This window comes from Arachis ipaensis, chromosome B06, assembly GCF_000816755.2.
Source record: "Arachis ipaensis cultivar K30076 chromosome B06, Araip1.1, whole genome shotgun sequence".
Taxonomy (NCBI): domain Eukaryota; kingdom Viridiplantae; phylum Streptophyta; class Magnoliopsida; order Fabales; family Fabaceae; genus Arachis; species Arachis ipaensis.
The window spans coordinates 69,966,805-69,985,577 of record NC_029790.2 but is presented as its reverse complement, the minus strand read 5'-3'; positions in this window follow the sequence as shown (position 1 = coordinate 69,985,577).

Here is an 18,773-nt window from a genome sequence, read left to right as displayed (position 1 = left end):
AAGATGACTCTAATTCGAGCTTCCATTTCATGCTTCACTATGGACTATTATATATTGTTGGAAATCTCTGAATGTCAGCTTTCCAACGCAGCTGGAAGCACTCAAATTGGATCTCCGTAACTCAAGTTATTCATCCTTGAAGGAAGTGAGGTCAAGCTGTCTTGGTTGGAGTTATTATTGATGTTATTGCCAAACACGCCCATGACAACGCCTAATCCTCCCCTGGCCCAAATTTCTTAGCCTTGGCGTTGTTGCTGGTGTTTTTGATGAACATGCCACCTCAACTTCAAGGCAACAACGCCTTCGAGCTCTCCTTGGCTCAATTTCTTGGCCTTGCGTTGCCAAGGAACACGCACATTCAATTTCAAGTTGGCAACGCCCAAGGTCATTTTCCATAGCTACCTTGCAGGGACTAGCGTTGTTGCTGGCATTGTTGATGAGCACGCCAGTTCATTTCTCACTAGGCAACGCTTTCGAGCCTTCTCTAGGGGTGAATTTGAAGTGGCCAGCGTTGTTGTTGGTGTTGCCAAGAAACACTCCACCAACAACGTGCTAGTGAACTCCTTTTTCCAACATTTTTGTCTTGGCGTTATTATGGGCGTTGCCAGGGAACACGCCAGTTTATTTCCTGCCTGGAAACGCCCTCGACCCTCATCTTGTGGCTCTGTTTCAAGCTTCTCTCCTTGCTCTGTTTCAAGCTTCTTTCCTTGCTCTGTTTCCTTGTCAAGATTGATGCATCTTCAACCCTTTTTGCTCTAATTCTTGCTCCATCATTTTCTTTCTTCATCACCTAACATAAACCAAAGAATCTTCCTCAAAGTTTTTCCATCTTATGCAATGAATTTCAAGAACATCATTCAAATCAACTTGTTTATAAACCTCTTAATTCATTTGCATGAAGTAAGCCAAATTTCATCTAGTTCTTGGTTTATGAATGCATGTAGAGAAAACTCGTGATTCTTGAGGTGATGGATATGGACATGGTACATAGGGAAGCGGTGGTGTTTGGGAGTAATTGGATTGGAATTGGGGTAAATAAGGATCATACGGTGGTGAATGGTGAAAAGGAGCTTGTGAGTGTGGTGGTTCGAAGTTATGTTGAGAGGATGGTCTATAAGCACAAGGTGGGGCTTGTTGGTAACTACCAGGAGGTCCACCATATCTATTAGCTTGGTATGCATTGTAGAATGGTACTTGCCCATGATATCTTAGAGGGTGTTGTTGCCTAAAGGGTTAATCAGATCATCTTGGCTCCATCCATCTTTGACTGCTTAGACCTTGATGCATATTCCTGTTATAGCTTCCACTCCTTTCAACAAATTTAGAACCAAACTCAAAGCGAGAGGGGTGAGAATTCATAGTAGCTAATAGGAATAAAAAGGAAAAACAAAAACAAATAAACAAATAAAAGAAAAATCTTTACAATAACCAATAATAAGGCACACGTTTGCAGCTCCCCGACAACGGCGCCATTTTGACGATTGGTTTTTCTATCGGTAAAGAAATATAAGAATATGATCGCGTTGTAAGTATAGCTTCTAAACCAACAGAAAATCCTTTCGTACAAACGTTTTGGTTGTTACAAGTAACAAACCCCTTTAAAATTGATAACCAAAGTATTTAAACCTCGGGTCATCTTCTCAAGGAACTACAGGGAGGTATTCTTATTATTGGTTATGAGTTTTGTAAATTGGGGGTTTTGAAGGTAAGGAACAAGTAATTTAAATGACATGTAAAATAAATAAATAACTATAAAATAAACTCTTGGCAAGGTATGAAAATTCGGAAGTCGTATCCTAGTTATCCTTATCGATGGTGATGAGAATTGAGTTTAATCCCACTTAGTTAACCTTCACTAAAGTAAAGGAAAGTCAAGTGGACTAATTAGTTTGATCCTCAGGTCCTAGCCAATTCCTAAGGAAAGACTAGAGTTATTGGAATCCAATTCAATTAGCAAAAATAACAATTATCAATCACGATGAGTTTGATAACTCAAGAGTCTCCAATTGATCAATTAAAGCCAAAAGGGAAAAATCTAAATTATTTATATAAATAAAGGAAAGCAATCATAATTCTAAAATACCTCAAGTTGCACTAATAGAGATATCAAATGTAACATGGAAGAGTTTATAAATTAAATTGGGAAAATAAATAAAAGGAACATTGAACCTGGTAATTGAGCAAAAATTGTAAGTTGAAATAATAAAAGTCCTAAATCCTTTAAGAGGAATCCTAATCCTAAATCCTAAGAGAGAGGAGAGAACCTCTCCCTCTAAAAACTACATCTAAAATGTGAAAAGTGAATAATCGAAGGCTTTCATGAATGGATGCATTCCCCCATTTTATAACCTCTAATCTATGCTTTCTGTACTTGGATCTGGGCCAAAAAGGGTTTCGGAAATTGCTGGGAGCATTTTCTGCAGTTTCTGGTGCGTGGCGTCTGTCACGCGTCTGCGTGGGTTACGCGGTCGTGTCATCTGGGAGTCTTCCTTATCACGCATTCGCTTTAGTCATGCGTATGCGTCATCTGCATTCTGCTCAAGGCGCGCATCCCCGTCAGTCACGCGTTCGCGTCACTGCCTTTTCGCGCTAGGCATGCGGCCACGTCGTCCATGTGTTCGCGTCGCTGCCAGTTTCTTCAAAAACTCCATTTTGTGCTTTCCTTCCATTTTGTATGTTTCCTTTCCATCCTTTAAATCATTCCTGCCTTAGGAGATCTGAAAATACTTAACACACAAATTACGGCATCGAACGGTAATAAAAGGTAATTAAAATAATTATTTTTAAAGCATAGAAAACATGTTTTTTCACATATATCACATAATAAGCAAGTTGTTTGCATTGACATTTGGGGTAAGGATGCTACTCCCATAATGCCTTGGATTAGCAAATGTATATGAATCCAAAACTTTCCTCTGAGACTCGCCATTGTTGTTGGCCACTTCCACTATTGGATTTGTTGAATTTTCCTCCATTTCTAGGATCTCTTCCTCTGATTCCTCTTCTCCAACAATTCCCTTCCCTCTTGCTTCTCTTCTTAGTTTTCTAAGAGTTCTCTCGTCTTGGCCATAATGGGTAGGGATCTCTCTCCTTGCCTCTGACATACAACAGCAAGAAAAACAAACACAGAACCAAAAACAAAAGTAATTCACTCTACTGATAGAGTGAAGTTAGTGTTAGCTTAAGCAAAAATTCAAACAGTTAATGTGCTTAGTAAAAAATTAAAAAAAGAAAAAATGCTTAATCTAGACCACCACCTTACTTAATCATTGTCAATCTAGATCAATCCCTGGTAACAGTGCCAAAAACTTGATGTGTGGAAATTGGATTCCAACAAAAAACTCACCGGCAAGTGTCCCGGGTCGCATCAAGTAGTAATTGCTCACATAAGTGAGGTCGATCCCATAGCGATTGATGGATTGAGCAATTTTAGTTAGGTGATGAATTTAGTTCAGTAAATAGTTGATGATTTGAGTGAAACCTGAATAGCAAAAGATAAATTGCATGAAAATAAAAGGGAGAGGAAAAATTGACAGAAAAGTAAAGTGCAGAAGAGTAAATTGCATGAAACTTAAAGTGCAAGAAAGTAAAAGAGCTTAAACTTAAAGTGCAAGTAATGTCAATGACTAAAATTTAGATTGCAAGAAATGTAAATAGTTGAAGTGTAGAGTGCAAGAAATGTAAATTTCTTGAATAGTAAAGGGATGTGGGAGCTGGGATTCAGAATTCAACAATAGAATGTAAAGAGAAATTAATCAGAAAAGTAGAAGATGAAATAAGTTGCAGAAAATCTAAACAGAAAGGTAAAATTGCTTGAAGAACAAAACAGAAAGTAAACTTAGCTCAGTTGCGAAATCTAAAAGAGAAACTGAAGATCGAAGAAGAGATATGAGATTAGAAAGCAGATCTAGATCTCAATTGCTCTCTTGATCAAGAAGAAAAGTAATTGCAAAAGAAATGTAAATGAAACAGCAAATAAAACTCAGATCCAATTCCTCAATTCTTAGAATTGTGCAGAAGGAAAACAAAGATGAATTTCAGATCAAGAGTTGAAACAGAATTTCTTCAATCTCAATCCAAAACTCAAAACAGAAAGTAGAAGTTGCTGAAGCAAGAATATGAAGACAGAAAACTAAATTCAAATCCAATTTTTAGAACAATTGAGAGGAGAGGTAAAATATGATTCTCAAACTTAGAATCAATGAAGCTCTTCAATCTCAATTCAAATTCCAAGAACAGATAGCAGAAGTTGTAGAATGAAAATGGAGAAAGAAGAACTCAGATCCAAATTCCCAATTTCAAAATTGAAAGCTAAAATTGAGCTAAAAGGTAAAAATGTAAAAGTGAGCAAGAGGTAAAACTAAAAAATGAAAAGCAGGTCCTCTACAAATCAAACTAACTCCTATTTATACACTTTCTATTTTTGATCTTCAGACTTTGGAGTGGGCTTTTCCATTTGGTGAAGAATTGGATCCAAATTGGTTTTTAATTGAAAATTCAACCAAGGCCACCTCCCAGGGAAGTGCTCAGTTAACTCAAATAACGTAGCGCTCAATGGCCTTGTTCTTAGCCTTGGAACCAAGCCTCCTTCATGGAGCTACGTTGGTGAATTGAACGTAGCACTCCTTTGCCTTTGAGTTGGTCTTCACTTCGAGCCCTGGTGAAGCCATTTTGAACCAATTTCCTTGTGCCACTAATAAAGACGCTTGCAATAGAGGAAGTCAAGCCTACCAGGATGTCACTCCAAATGGCTGACAGATCACTCAAGATACCAAATGGAGTTGTAAAAAATTTATTAGTGAGGATTAGAGAATTCATTTTCCATGCTGACTTTGTTATCCTGGACATGGAAGAAGAGGGACACAGTTCAATCATATTGGGACGGCCTTTCTTAGCAATAGCAAGAGCCATCATTGATGTAGAGAAAGGAGAAATGACCCTCAAGGTGCATGATGAAAAGATGATCATCAATGTCTTCAAGGCCATGCAATACCCTCTAGAGAAGGAAAAGCATAGGAGAGTGGAAGTGATAGAAGAAGTAGAGGAGGAGCTACTGGAAGATAACAACCAGGAAGAATAAGAAGTGGAATTAGAGGTGGAATAAGATTTCATAGAAGAGGAAGTGGTAGAAATCTCCATTGAAAGCAAAGCAGAGGAAAAGCCAAAACAATAGTTAAAGCCTCCTCTCCTCATCTCAAGTATGTATTTCTTGGAGAAGCAGAGGCCCTGCCACTGATCATAAACTCCTCCTTGAACATAGAAGAAGAAACAAAGCTGATTGAAGTATTGAAAGCTCACAAGATAGCCTTGGGTTGGACAATTAATGATATCAAGGGCATAAGACCTGCCATTTGTATGCATAAAATTCTATTGGAGGAAGATTCAAGGCTTGTAGCTCAACCCCAAAGAAGACTTAACCCAACCATGAAGGAGGTGGTTCAAAAAGATGTGATGAAGCCATGGAATGCTGGAATCATATACCCAATCTCTGACAGCTCTTGGGTGAGCCCAGTGCAGGTTGTGCCAAAGAAGGGAGGAATGACAGTCATTTCCAATGAGAAGAACGAGTTAATCCCCACATGGACAGTGACTGGGTGGAGGATGTGCATAGATTATAGAAGACTGAATGATGCTACAAGGAAAGATCATTTTCCTCTCCCATTCATCGACCAGATGTTGGAAAGATTGGCTGGCCATGCATATTATTGCTTCCTGGACGGGTATTCTGGGTACAATCAAATAGTGGTGGATCCCAATGACGAACGGATTCTTCTTAGTGAAGAATTTCACAAATAAATTCCCGTTGTAAGTATAGTTTTCTAAACCAACAGTGAATCCTTTCGTACAAAAGTTTGGTTGTCACTAAAGCAAACCCAACAAAATTGATAACCGAAGTATTTAAACCTCGGGTCATCTCTCAAGGAATTGCAGGGAAGTATGATTTATTATTAGTTATGGAAAAGTATATTTTTGGTTTTTTTTTTAAATAAGGAACAAGGAAAATAAATTGCAAGAAAGTAAATTAATAATTATGAAAACTCTTGGCAAGGTATGAGAACTGGAAATCCTATCATAGTTATCCTTATCAATTGTGATGAGAATTGTCCGCTGCTCCAACTTAGTTAACCCTTAATAAATAAAGGAAAGTCAAGTGGACTAATCAATTTGATTTGTCAAGTCCTACTGAACTCCTAAGGAAAGACTAGCTTTAGAGGGATCCAAACTAATTAGCAAATTCCAATTCTCAATCAACAAGGAGTTTGATAACTCAAGTGTCACCAATTACTCAACCCAAGCCAAGAAGGGAAAAATACAGATTATTTATATCACAAATAAAAGAAAGCAACCATAAATTTGAAATACCTCAATTTGCATTAAATAAAGAAATCAAATCTAACATGGAGTTCATAAGCCAATTTGGCTAAATAAGTAATTACCAAGAGAAATAGATAAACCAAAGTACTAGAATAAATAAAAGTAGATAAGAGAAACTAAATTAAAAGAACATTGAACCTGGAATTGAGAAGAAACAATCCTAAAACTAAGAGAAATTCTAAATCCTCAATCCTAAATCCTAAGAGAGAGGAGAGAGCCTCTCTCTCTAAGAACTACATCTAAAATCTAAAATTATGAATATGAATGTTATCTCATGAATGAATGGATTATCCCACTTTATAGCCTCTAATCTGTGTCTTCTGGGCCGAAAACTGGGTCAGAAACAGCCCAGAAATCGCCGGGGGCGAATTCTGATCCGTACAGGTCGCTGGTTTTTCTGCAGAACCATGCATGCACGTGAAATCACGCGTGCGCGTCACTTTTATTTAGGGCAACTATGACAAATTATATATCATTTCGAAACCCCGGATGTTAGCTTTCCAACGTAACTAGAACCGCCTCATTCGGACCTTTGTAGCTCAAGTTATGGTCAATTAAGTAAGAAGAGGTCAAGCTGGACAGCTTAGCAATTTCTTCAACTTCTTATATTCCTTCCACTTTTGCATGCTTCCTTTCCATCCTCTAAGCCATTTCTGCCCTGTTAATCCCCGAAATCACTTAACACACATATCAAGGCATCAAATGGTAATAAGAGAGTATTAAAATTAGTAATTTAAAGGCCCAGGAAACATGCTTTCAATCAAAGCACAAGATTAGGAAGGAAAATATAAAATCATGCAATTTGTATGAATAAGTATGCAAAGACTTGATAAAAATCACTCAATTAAGCACAAGATAAACCATAAAATAGTGGTTTATCACCCAAGGATCAAGAAAAGACTTCCTTCACCTGTCCATTTGGAGTCTTTGCTTACAGAAGGATGCCCTTTGGGCTGTGCAATGCCCGTGCAACTTTTCAAAGGTTACGCTCTCTATATTTTTTGACATGGTGGAGAAGTTTTTAGAAGTTTTCATGGATGATTTTTCTATCTTTGGCAATTCATGAAACACTTGCTTGCATCATTTAACTCTTGTTTTGAAAAGATGTCAAGAAACTAATCTGGTATTGAATTGGGAGAAATGTCATTTCATGGTTCCTGAAGGGATAGTTCTTGGGCATAAGGTTTCAAGCAAAGGTATAGAAGTTGACAAAGCAAAAATAGAAATCATTGAAAAGCTTTCTATACCTGTTAATGTGAAAGCAGTAAGAGGTTTTCTTGGACATGCTGGCTTTTACAGAAGATTCATCAAAGATTTTTCAAAAATAGCAAAACCACTAAGCAACCTGCTAGTGATTGATAATCCTTTCATCTTTGATGACAACTGCAAGCATGCCTTTGAAACTTTAAAAATAAAACTCACTATAGCACCAATCATCACACCCCCAGACTGAGAATTGCCTTTTGAACTTATGTATGATGCAAGTAACTTTGCAATTGGTGCTGTATTGGGGCAAAAGAAAGACAAGCTGCATCATGTTATATACTATGCTAGCAAGGTGTTGAATGAGGCACAGAAAAATTACACCACCACTGAGAAAGAGCTCTTGGCAATTGTATATGCATTTGATAAATTTAGACAATACTTGATTGGTTCAAAGGTTATAGTATACACTGATCACGCTGCTCTCAAGTATCTCATGTCTAAACAGAATTCAAAGCCAAGGCTTATTAGGTGGGTGTTGCTGCTACAAGAGTTTGATATTGAAGTAAGAGATAGGAAAGGGAATGAGAACCAAGTTGCAGACCATTTGTCAAGACTCTCACAAGAAACTAACCAAGCTCCATATTCAGTGAACGAAAGCTTTCCAGATGAACACCTTTTACAAATCCAACAAGCTCCCTAGTTTATAGACATTGTAAACTATAAGGTGGGAAGGAAGATCCCTCAAGAGTTTACCAAGCAACAAGTGAAGAAGCTATGTAATGAAGCCAAGAAATTCTAGTGGGACGAACCATTCTTGTTCAAGAGGTGTTCAGATGGGATGATTGGAAGATACATCCCTGAAAATGAGATGAGAGACATATTGTGGCATTGTCATGGCTCAGCTTATGGTGGACACTTTGGGCCAGAAAGAACATCAGCCAAAGTACTTCAAAGCAGATTTTATTGGCCAACCATATTCAAGGATGCTAGGGAGTTTGTTCATCAATGCAATAAGTGCCAAAGAGCTGGAGGATTAACAAGAAGGAATGAGATGCCTCAGAACTACATTCTGGAGGTAGAACTATTTGATCTTTGGGGCATAGATTTTATGAGCCCTTTTCCACCTTTATATTCTTTCAAATACATACTTGTGGCAGTAGAGTATGTCTCAAAGTGGGTGAAAGCCATAGCAACAACCACATGTGATGCACAAATTGTCCTTCAATTCCTTAAGAAGCACATTTATACTAGATGTGGAGTGCCTAAGGGTCTAGTCAGTGATGGTGGTAGTCATTTTTGCAACAAACAGATGGAGAAATTACTTTACAAATATGGAGTGATGCATAAAGTAGCTACACCATACCACCCACAGACCAATAGCCAAGCAGAGTGTGCAAATATGGAGTTGAAGAGGATGTTGGAGAAAACAGTGGGGAGCACAAGAAAGGATTGTGCCAGGAAATTAGAAGATGCTCTCTAGGCATACAGGACAGCCTTCAAAACTCCTATTGGAAAGTCACCTTTTTAGTTGTTGTATGGCAAGTCTTGCCACCTTCCCGTAGAGCTTGAATACAAAGCTTTCTGGGCTACTAAACTCCTCAACCTTGATTCTCAAGCAGCAGGAGAGAAGAGGTTATTGCAATTAAATGAGTTGGATGAGTTTAGACTGGAAGCCTATGAAAATGCTAAGATATACAAGAAAAAAGCTAAGAGATGGCATGACAAAAGGATCTCAAAGAAGGAGTTCAAACCAGGACAGCAAGTACTCTTGTATAACTCCAGACTCAAAATTTTCCCTAGCAAACTCAAGTCTAAATGGGCTGGTCCCTACTTGGTGACAAAGGTTCTTCCTTATGGAAGCCTTGAACTGCTAGATGAAGCAACAAAGAACAATTTCACAGCAAATGGTCACAGGGCAAAGCATTACTTGGGAGGCCATTGGGACAAAGAGAAGGAGATTCAGAAATTTAGCTGAGCAAGAATGAAGGATGTCAAGCTAGTGACATTAAAAGAGCGCTTGAGTTTGGTGCTCCCCCACCAAAGTAAGTTCAAAAAACTACAATAGTTCATGCATGCTATCCATTTGCCTAAGTGCTTGGAAAAACAAGCAACTTCTAATAATTATGCAGAAAAGACACTCAGCCTCTTAAAAGAATCATCACCAAAGGAAATGCAAAAGTAAAGGATGATGATGAAAAAAGGAAAACTGCAAAACACTCCTAACAGGTTGTATTGTCACAAAATTCACTTTGTTTCGAAATGTTCTGAATGAGAAGTTGCTGTTTGCCTTGATGTTTAGTTCAAGTAATGCAAATTTTAATGTCTGCACCAGTTTAAATGCTTGTCTTCATCTTCATCTGCATTAAGTCCATGTCTTGTTTCCTTTTTTGCATCAATAAGAGAAAATGTTTGAAATAGAAAGTGATTGTTCAATGTGGTAGGAATTAAAATGAAACGTGTGGTGGTAATTGCTTGATTGGATGGAAAGCTCAATAATAAAAGCTGCATAATAGAATGTTCTATGTAGTGTGAACTTAGTTGCTGTTATAAAATATTTTATTAATGAAATTCCCTGGAAAATGAAGCAAAATAAGAAAGAAAAAGAAAAGAAAAGCCAAGAATTGGCAAAGAAATAAACAATAAGGCTAGACACAAATAGCTTGGACCTTAGGACATATGTCTGTGGTGCTTTTTGTACTAGGATATGCTTGGATGATTAGGTTCTGAGGAGTCCTTTAAAACTTGATAACTTGGATTAAATAATCTGGGATTGCCAACCGAAATTCCATCATCAAGAGCAACCTAGCTACAAAGTATTTAGTGATCCAAAGAGATGCTGGGCATCAATGTTCCTAAGAAGAATTATGAGCCAAGTGTCTGTAGTGAAGAAGTGTTGAGAAAAATTGAGCCAAAAGGCTGCTGCAACACTTGACACTGAGTTATCATTGAGAAATAAGCTTTCTAAACAAAAGAAAGAAGAAAAAAAAAAGGGTTCAATCAAAGAGCAAGGCATTATGACAGCAACTCTAGTAAATCCTCAAAGAAACATTTCTTATCTATTAGCAAACAATAAGTGAGCTGCATTTTTGTCTGCATAAAACCCTATAGTTCAAATTCTATTATCTGCTAAATAAGGACTTATATGCTTCTCTGTTTCATTTCATTTCTTCTCATGTTTAGTGCTTGCTTGGGGACAAGCAAGGTTTAAGTTTGGTGTTGTGATGACAAGTCATCTTATGCTAGTTTTACAAGCATTTTTCATTAGTTTCATTAGGTTTTATGCACTTTCTTGCACAATAAGTAAGTAATTGGAGTGGATTTTCATGATTATGTTGAATCAATCAAACATCAGTTATTTTACACAAAATCATAGGTTTTATGGTAGAATTAATTGATTTCATAAATGTTGCAAAGATTTTGTGAATTTGGTGATACTTTGATTGTTTGTTTGATTGCCTGTAGGTGAAGAAAGGAGAAACAAAGGATAGCGTTCAATGAATGAACGTAGTGTTCATTAAGTGAACGACCATGAAGGGGATGGTGCGTACCAAGGCACAACACAAGAAACAACTAGCGTTCATTGAAGTAAACGTAGCGTTCACTTTTGTGAACTTTTGCGTGAGACAAGGGAAGGAAGCAAGGCGAGCGCTCAACCAAGGGAACACTACAAGGGAGCGCTTAACCAAGGGAGCGTGGCGTTCGAAGGAATGAACGCTAGGTAAGGCAACAATTGAAGCACCAAGGCACAACAAGAGCCACGTTCACTTTTGTGAACTTCTTCGTGCTCTTGGCCAAGGAAAGCAAGGCGCGCCCAAGGAAACAAAGGAATGTAGCGCTCAAAGATAGAGCGTGGCGTTCAAAATAGTGAACGTTAGTGGAGATAGCATGCCCACCAAAATGGCATGCCCAAAAGGAATGAACGTAGCGTTCATTTTCAATCACGGAGCGCTACACTGGAGCTGCTCAACACCTGACAAGGTACACAAAGCAAGTGAACGCAACGTTCACTAATGAAACAGAGCACTCCACTGTAGCATGCACCACCCCTGATCCGTTTTTAATCAAGTGCCATCCAGATCCATTGTTCCTTCAAGACCAAATCCAAAAGCCCATTCCAAATGCTTAGTGACTAAAATAGAAAGTGTATAAATAGGAGTAGATTTGATTTGAAAAAAGTCCTTTTGCTCATTTTTAGTTTTTCACTTTCGTTTTCATTTTGAATTTGCGAATTGGGATTAGATCTAATTTGCTTTCTGTTTTCATTTTCTTTCTTCTGCAAATTCTACTTTCTGTTTTTGGTTTTGAATTGACATTGAAGAATTCCATTGAATTTCTTGATCTGAGAATCATCTTTGCTTTTCTTTCATATAGTTCTGAGAATTGGAGAATTGGATCTAAATTTCCTTTGCTGTTTTCATTTTCATTTCTTCTACAATTTCTTTTCTGTTTGGTCAAGAGAGTGATTGAGATCTAGATCTACTTTCTGATCTCATTGCTCTTCTTCGATCTTCAATTTCTCTTTTAGAATTTCACAATTAAGCTATGTTTTCTTGTTGTTTGTTTCTTCAAGCAATTTTCCATTTCTGTTTTGCTATTGAGCTGAATCTCTTCATCTCAAAGCTCTCTGATATACTTTAGTTGATATCTTCTAGTTAAATCTAAATCCCAACAACCAAATCCCTTTATTCTTCAAGCAATTTACATTTCTCAGCAATTTAGATTCAGCAATTTACATTTCTTGCACTTTAAGTTTCTGTAATTTACTTTTCTTACAATTTACGTTTCAACTCTTTTACTTTCTTGCAGTTCAAGTTTCTGCAATTTACCACTTCTGCACTTTACCTTTCTGCCCAATTTACCTTCTACACTTTTATCTTCTTGCAATTTCTCTTTTGCTAATCAAAATCACTCAAATCATCAAATATTCGCTTAACTAATTTCATCACCTAACTAAAGTTGCTGAATCCATCAATCCCTGTGGGATCGACCTCACTCTTGTGAGTTATTACTACTTGATGTGACCCGGTACACTTGCCGGTGAGTTTGTGTGGAATCGTTTTTCCCTCATCATGGGCATTTAATTTGGGGACCCAAACAGATCAATACTTCAGTGTGCAAGGTTTTTCAAACCTTCAAAAGCTCTAAATGCCACTTCAATGACATTCCAGATTGGGCCACTTCCAAATACTCTAATTCCTTCATTTATTCTTCAATGTTTCATGCTTCCATGAAGAGAATTAAAAGTTCACAAGCCCAAGTCAAGCCATAATTAACATTCAATCAAGGCCACAAGAATCATCTAGAAGTAATTAGAAAATTTGCATTTTATTGTAATTTCATTTGAATTTGTAATTTAGGTAGCTTATAAATAGGAGCTTAGATTTATCAATTCACACACACCATAGAGGGGTGGAGGTGACTCCACTCCGCTTTCACTCTCATTCTCTTCTCTTCTTCCATTTCTTTCATATACACTTTTGTAAATATTTAGTTATGAGTTTCTAATTTCTAACATTGGGAAAGAGAGCTCTATTGCTATTTGATGGATTAATTTGTTTTTATTCTTCTTCTTCTCTTTATCTCTCCTTGATTTACTTGAAGGATTTTCGTTCTTCATGCTTAGCATTCAATTATCTTGGAAAAGAGATTGAATACAATTGGGTTTTATGGGAAACTTGGAAGAGGAAACATAAAACCATGCTTGAAAATCCTTCTCACACTTGAGTAGATTTGGGTTTTAGTGTTTGGATATGGTGACATAATCCTCCCTCTACCTGGATCTAGGAAAGTGTGTGGTATAATTAGGGACCATTCTTCCAAGGAATTAGCTATTGATCAAGATTTGAGAGATTAAATTACCAAGGAATTGGGATTCAATCAATCATGATTGCCAAGAGGGCAATGAGTTGCATGATTGAAGAGGAGATGAAAACTATTCATCCTAAGAATGCAACATCTCTTAATCCCAATGTTAATTTCATTCTTAATTCTTGTTATTTACTTTTTATCTTTAATTCTTGTCATTTATTTATGCACATTTATGGCTTTATTTACTCTTGCACATTTGTGCCTTTCAAGTGTTCGTAGAAATGCTTCACTTGGTTTTACTTTCTGGTCATTTACTTTCTTACACTTTACTTTCTTGTACTTTCCATTCCTTGCAATTTACATTCTTGTACTTTAATTTTCAGCACTTTAATTTCTTGTCATTTAATTTCCTTTCACTTTATTGCTTTCCTTTACTTTCATGTCATTTACTTTTCTTGTTGCTTATCACTCAAAAATTGAATCGTCTAACTAGAATAATTAATCAACTATTGCTTGCTTAATCCGTTAATTCTCGTGGGATCGACCTCACTCTTTGTGACTTTTATTACTTGATACGACCTGGTGCACGTGCTTTTATTTTTAATTGCCATTTAATTCACTCGTCATTTAAATTACTTGCTTCTCACCTTCTAAACCCCGATTACAACCTTTATAACCAATAATAAGAACATACTTCCTCGCAGTTCCTTGAGAAGACGACCCGAGGTTTGAATACTCGGTTAAAAATTTTTAAGGGGTTTGTTACTTGTGACACCCAAAACGTTTGTATGAAAGGACTTTTGAAGGTTTAGAAACTATACTTGCAACGAGGATTTATCCACAAATTTCTAGACCATGCAAAAGTTCTCTCATCAAAATGGCGCCGTTGCCGGGGAGCTGCTAACGTGTGCCTTATTATTGGTTATTGTAAATATTTTTCTTTTGTTGTTTATTTATTTTTGTTTTTCCTTTTTATCTTTATTTGCTACTATGAACTCTCACCCCCCTCGCTTTGAGTTTGGTTCTAATATTGTTAAAAGAAATAGAAGTTACAGCAGACAGCAGAACAGAAATTTGGGCTGGAATCGTGCGGCTCTTGTGCGTTTCGCACAAATTAGCCCACGCGATCGCATGCCCCATGCAATCGCATCACTTACCCAATACCAAACCTATGCGACCGCGTGAGCGACGCGATCGCGTCGCATGGATTGCATATCACCCTAAAAGGAGACAGAGAGTTGCGCTGAAATGGCGCTGGAGTCGTGCGTTTAGCACAAATTCCAGCGACGCGATCGCGTCACCCCTCTTTCCCCCCCTCTCATGCGATTGCGCGACCCACGCGATCGCGTTCCCCAACCACGCGATCGCGTGCCCCACGCGGCCGCGTGGGTTCGAAAATATAACCCCGCAGCCCGCGAACCCTATCAGTCGCGAGCCCCCCCCCCCCCCACCCCTCTTCTCCTTCTCTGCTCCCTCTCCCTCCAACCACCACCCAGCCGCCACCGCCGGCCTCCGCCACCCACCCCCTTCAGCCAGCAACAACCACTGCCCTCCCTTCCCCTATCCTCTCCCTCTCTCACTAACCCTAATACCTCCCTTCGCCACTGCCCCCTCAACCGCCACCGCGACGCCGTGCACCACCACCGCGCCGGACGCCGCCACAGCCACCTTCTTCCCTGTTCCACCCTTTCCGCTTACCAGGTTCTGCAACACGCAATCCTTTTTATCCGTTCGTCACTTTTCTGTATTTTTTTATTCCATTTATGTTCATGATTAGGATAGCTAGACTTGTATGTTGTAGTGGATTTTTAGGATGTTAGGTAGCTTAGGCTGTGGTTAGTGGATCTAGGTCTGTTTACTTGCACTGTTCTTACTTCTGTTTTATCCTATGTGCAAATATGTTGCTGCTATAATCATGTTTAATATGCTGCTTTCTTGTATGTTACTGCTGTTTACATTGAGTTTTTATGTTTATTTTATATATATGTACATGCAGCTTGATTTTTTTTATTCATATGAACTATATGATTGCTGTTTATTTTCCGGGACAATCCAATTTTAGCCGGAATGCTGCCCAAATTTTTTTTTAAAATTGTTTTCATTCATGTTTTGGTTTGGCATTTCTGAAATCTGTTTTACTCCGCTTTACCCAAACCATTACATGAATGCTATGGTAGACTTTCTTATCCTCTTTGATTTCCTGGTTCATAACCTGCATTTGAGATTCACTGATTCCAATTTCTGATTTCTTTATTTCTATTCGAATCAGCATCACCCTGTTTTCTTTATTCGATTATGAGTACTTCTATTCTTACCTGTGAATCCTTGTTATATGGAATTTTTTCTATGCCACTTACTTTCCTAACTCACTAATTTTAATTTACTAATTTCTTTTTACCATACTAACCCTCTTGATCTCTTTTCTGATTACTTTTACTTCCTCTAACTTTCTCACTATGGCATATTAATTTTTTTTCTTTCCATTTAACATTAATTCAATCACATTTCAATTGCTCGTTTTCCTTATTCTATTTCTGCCTTACCGCTTTGAGTTTTCTTTGTTTAATTACCTATTTGCTTTCCTATTTTTTATCCATTCCTGGTTTTCTATTTTTCAGGATGTCTGCCTCACAGAGGAAAGGCAAAGGCAAGGCTACTGGCAAGCGCAAGAGAGGAGATTCCTCCCAGTCCATCATTGCTCTAATGCACGATTCCTCATGGAGGGAGAAGAACTTCACACAGTAGGAAAAAGCTAACCAGTTGCTCCCTTCGACTGATCCTATAAAATTTGCAAAACGGTACTGTGAGCTGAAGTACCCGACTTTTGCAAACTCCAGAAATCTATACCTGGAACGTACCTTGAAGATTCCAGAAGCCCTCCAACAATACACTACTGAGCAAATCAAGCAACGGGGCTGGTTCTTTCTGGAGAGACCACTGACAGAGGTCAATGCATCTTGGGTCCGGGAATTCTATTGCAACTACTACCTTACTACCCTAGATGCAGTGAACCTGAGGGGAAAGCAAATTCTGGTCACTGAGGAGGCCATAGAGACCATTCTCCAGCTCCTAGCCAAGTCCATCAGCCAGATGGTTTTGCACAGGCTGAGGAGGTCATGGGCCAGATGCAGTTTGACTGGGACGCCGTGAAGGCACGGATAGCTCTCGACCCTGCTGTTCCTTGGGAGATGGGTCAGAACACCACTATGCCTAGAGGGATCAAGAGAGTGTACTTGAATGATGAGGCTCGGCTATGGCATCAGATCTTGAGTAATTTTGTGATGTCGAGTACTCACGAGACAGAGATCCCGGCTACCATGATCACCCTCCTTTGGTGTGTGCTGGAGGGTAAGGACCTTTATCTGCCACGTTTCATTCGGCACTATATGGCCAGGGTCCACGTCCGCGGCATCCTCCCTTTTCCGTATCTGATTACACAGCTAGGCCGTCGAGCTGACGTGCCATGGGAGGATGCCGATGAGAGACCACCAGCGGCAGATTGCAGGAAGATCATTCCTCACAGCAGGAACTTCCTTACTTTGGGCTACAGACCACCAACTGTCACTGCTACTGATGTGACATCCCCTCCGTCTGCTGGACCCTCTTCATCCACAGCTGCCACAGCTGCCCCTGCTGCCACCGCTGCACCTCCACCCGCCTCTGAGCCGGTTTATCGCCTTGTGCACCGTCTATTCCGCCAGCTTGATCAGATGGAGCGCCGTAACAGGCGCCGGTATGAGAGATTGGAGCGCCGCAGCAGGCAACGCTATTCCCATCTGAAGCTGATGATCAGACAGGGCGCCGACATCCCCTCCGAGTCTGACACACTATCAGAGCCATCAGAGGAGGAGGAGGATGAGCACGAGGAGGAGCCTCATTCCCAGGCGGAGACTCATCAGCAGGCAGGCACAGAGCACGCCACACCACAGCAGGAGGCCCCACATCAGCTTGAGGCTGCAGATCCGGAGATCCCGCTCCAGTCAGTCCCCCCTCTACAGCAGCCAGACTCTCAGCCCACCACCGCCACAGAGACCCTAGCTACCATCCCTCCCAGTGATGACACTCCTTCACACCCGGCTTGATTGAGCATCGGGGACGATGCTTCATTTTAAGTGTGGGGAGGTCGCCACCTCTGGCGTTTATTTTGGTGACCTACTACATACTTTTTCTTTTATTTTGGATATTTTTCTGTATTTTTCTCTTTTTCTTTTATTGTTATTTTCTGAGTACTTATACATTGCTACTTGTGTATTTTACTCTATTTTCTGCATTTTGCATCTTTAGTTCATACTTTAGCCATTTAGTTTATTTTAGTTATTTAGTTTAGTTTGCAATTCTGATTTATTAGTGGATTAATTAGTATAGTTTACCCTTTTTAGCATAAGATAGTATAGTTTAAATTGAAAAATATAAAAAAGAGTAAGCTAGGAACTTGAACATATCATATTTAAATCCACAAAACTTGTATATAGCATTACATGATGTAGTTAAGCTGACAACATTTCATCAAGGAGGAACATTAAAAGTTTAAAAGCCACCCTAAATAATTTTTTTATGAGAATAATGGGACGTTTTAACTAAACCTGCATACTGGTGCACGAAATTGTGATGTCCAGGCTCGAACAATCCCTGGCAACGTGAGCAACTTGGTACGCGTAATCATGATTACACTTTAATGATGTAAAATTCATGGCTCTTTCTTTCCCTGGCAATGGCGCCAAGAATATGGTGCCAATACCATGGTTCACAACTTCGATACAACTAACCAGCAAGTGCACTGGGTCGTCCAAGTAATACCTTACGTGAGTAAGGGTCGAATCCTACGGAGATTGTTGGTATGAAGCAAGCTATGGTCACCTTAAACGTGATCACAGGATCAGAATACCATCCAGGATGCCTAATACAATAGTAAGAGGTCCTATTTATAATAAACTAGCTACTAGGATTTACATGAGTAAGTATTTGATGTATAAATCCACTTCCGGGGCCCACTTGGTGTGTGTTTGGGCTGAGCTTAAGTGTTGCACGTGCAGAGGCCATTTGTGGAGTTGAACGCCAGTTTCTGTGCCAGTTTGGGCGTTCAACTCTGGTTTTGGATCCTTTTCTGGCGCTGGACGCTGGATTTGGGAAGAATGCTGGCGTTGAACGCCAGTTTACGTCGTCAATTCTTGGCCAAAGTATGGACTATTATATATTTCTGGAAAGCCCTGGATGTCTACTGTCCAACGCAATTGGAAGCGCGCCATTTCGAGTTCTGTAGCTCCAGAAAATCCACTTTGAGTGCAGGGAGGTCAGAATCCAACAGCATCAGCAGTCCTTCTTCAACCTCTGAATCTGATTTCTGCTCAAATCCCTCAATTTCAGCCAGAAAATACCTGAAATCA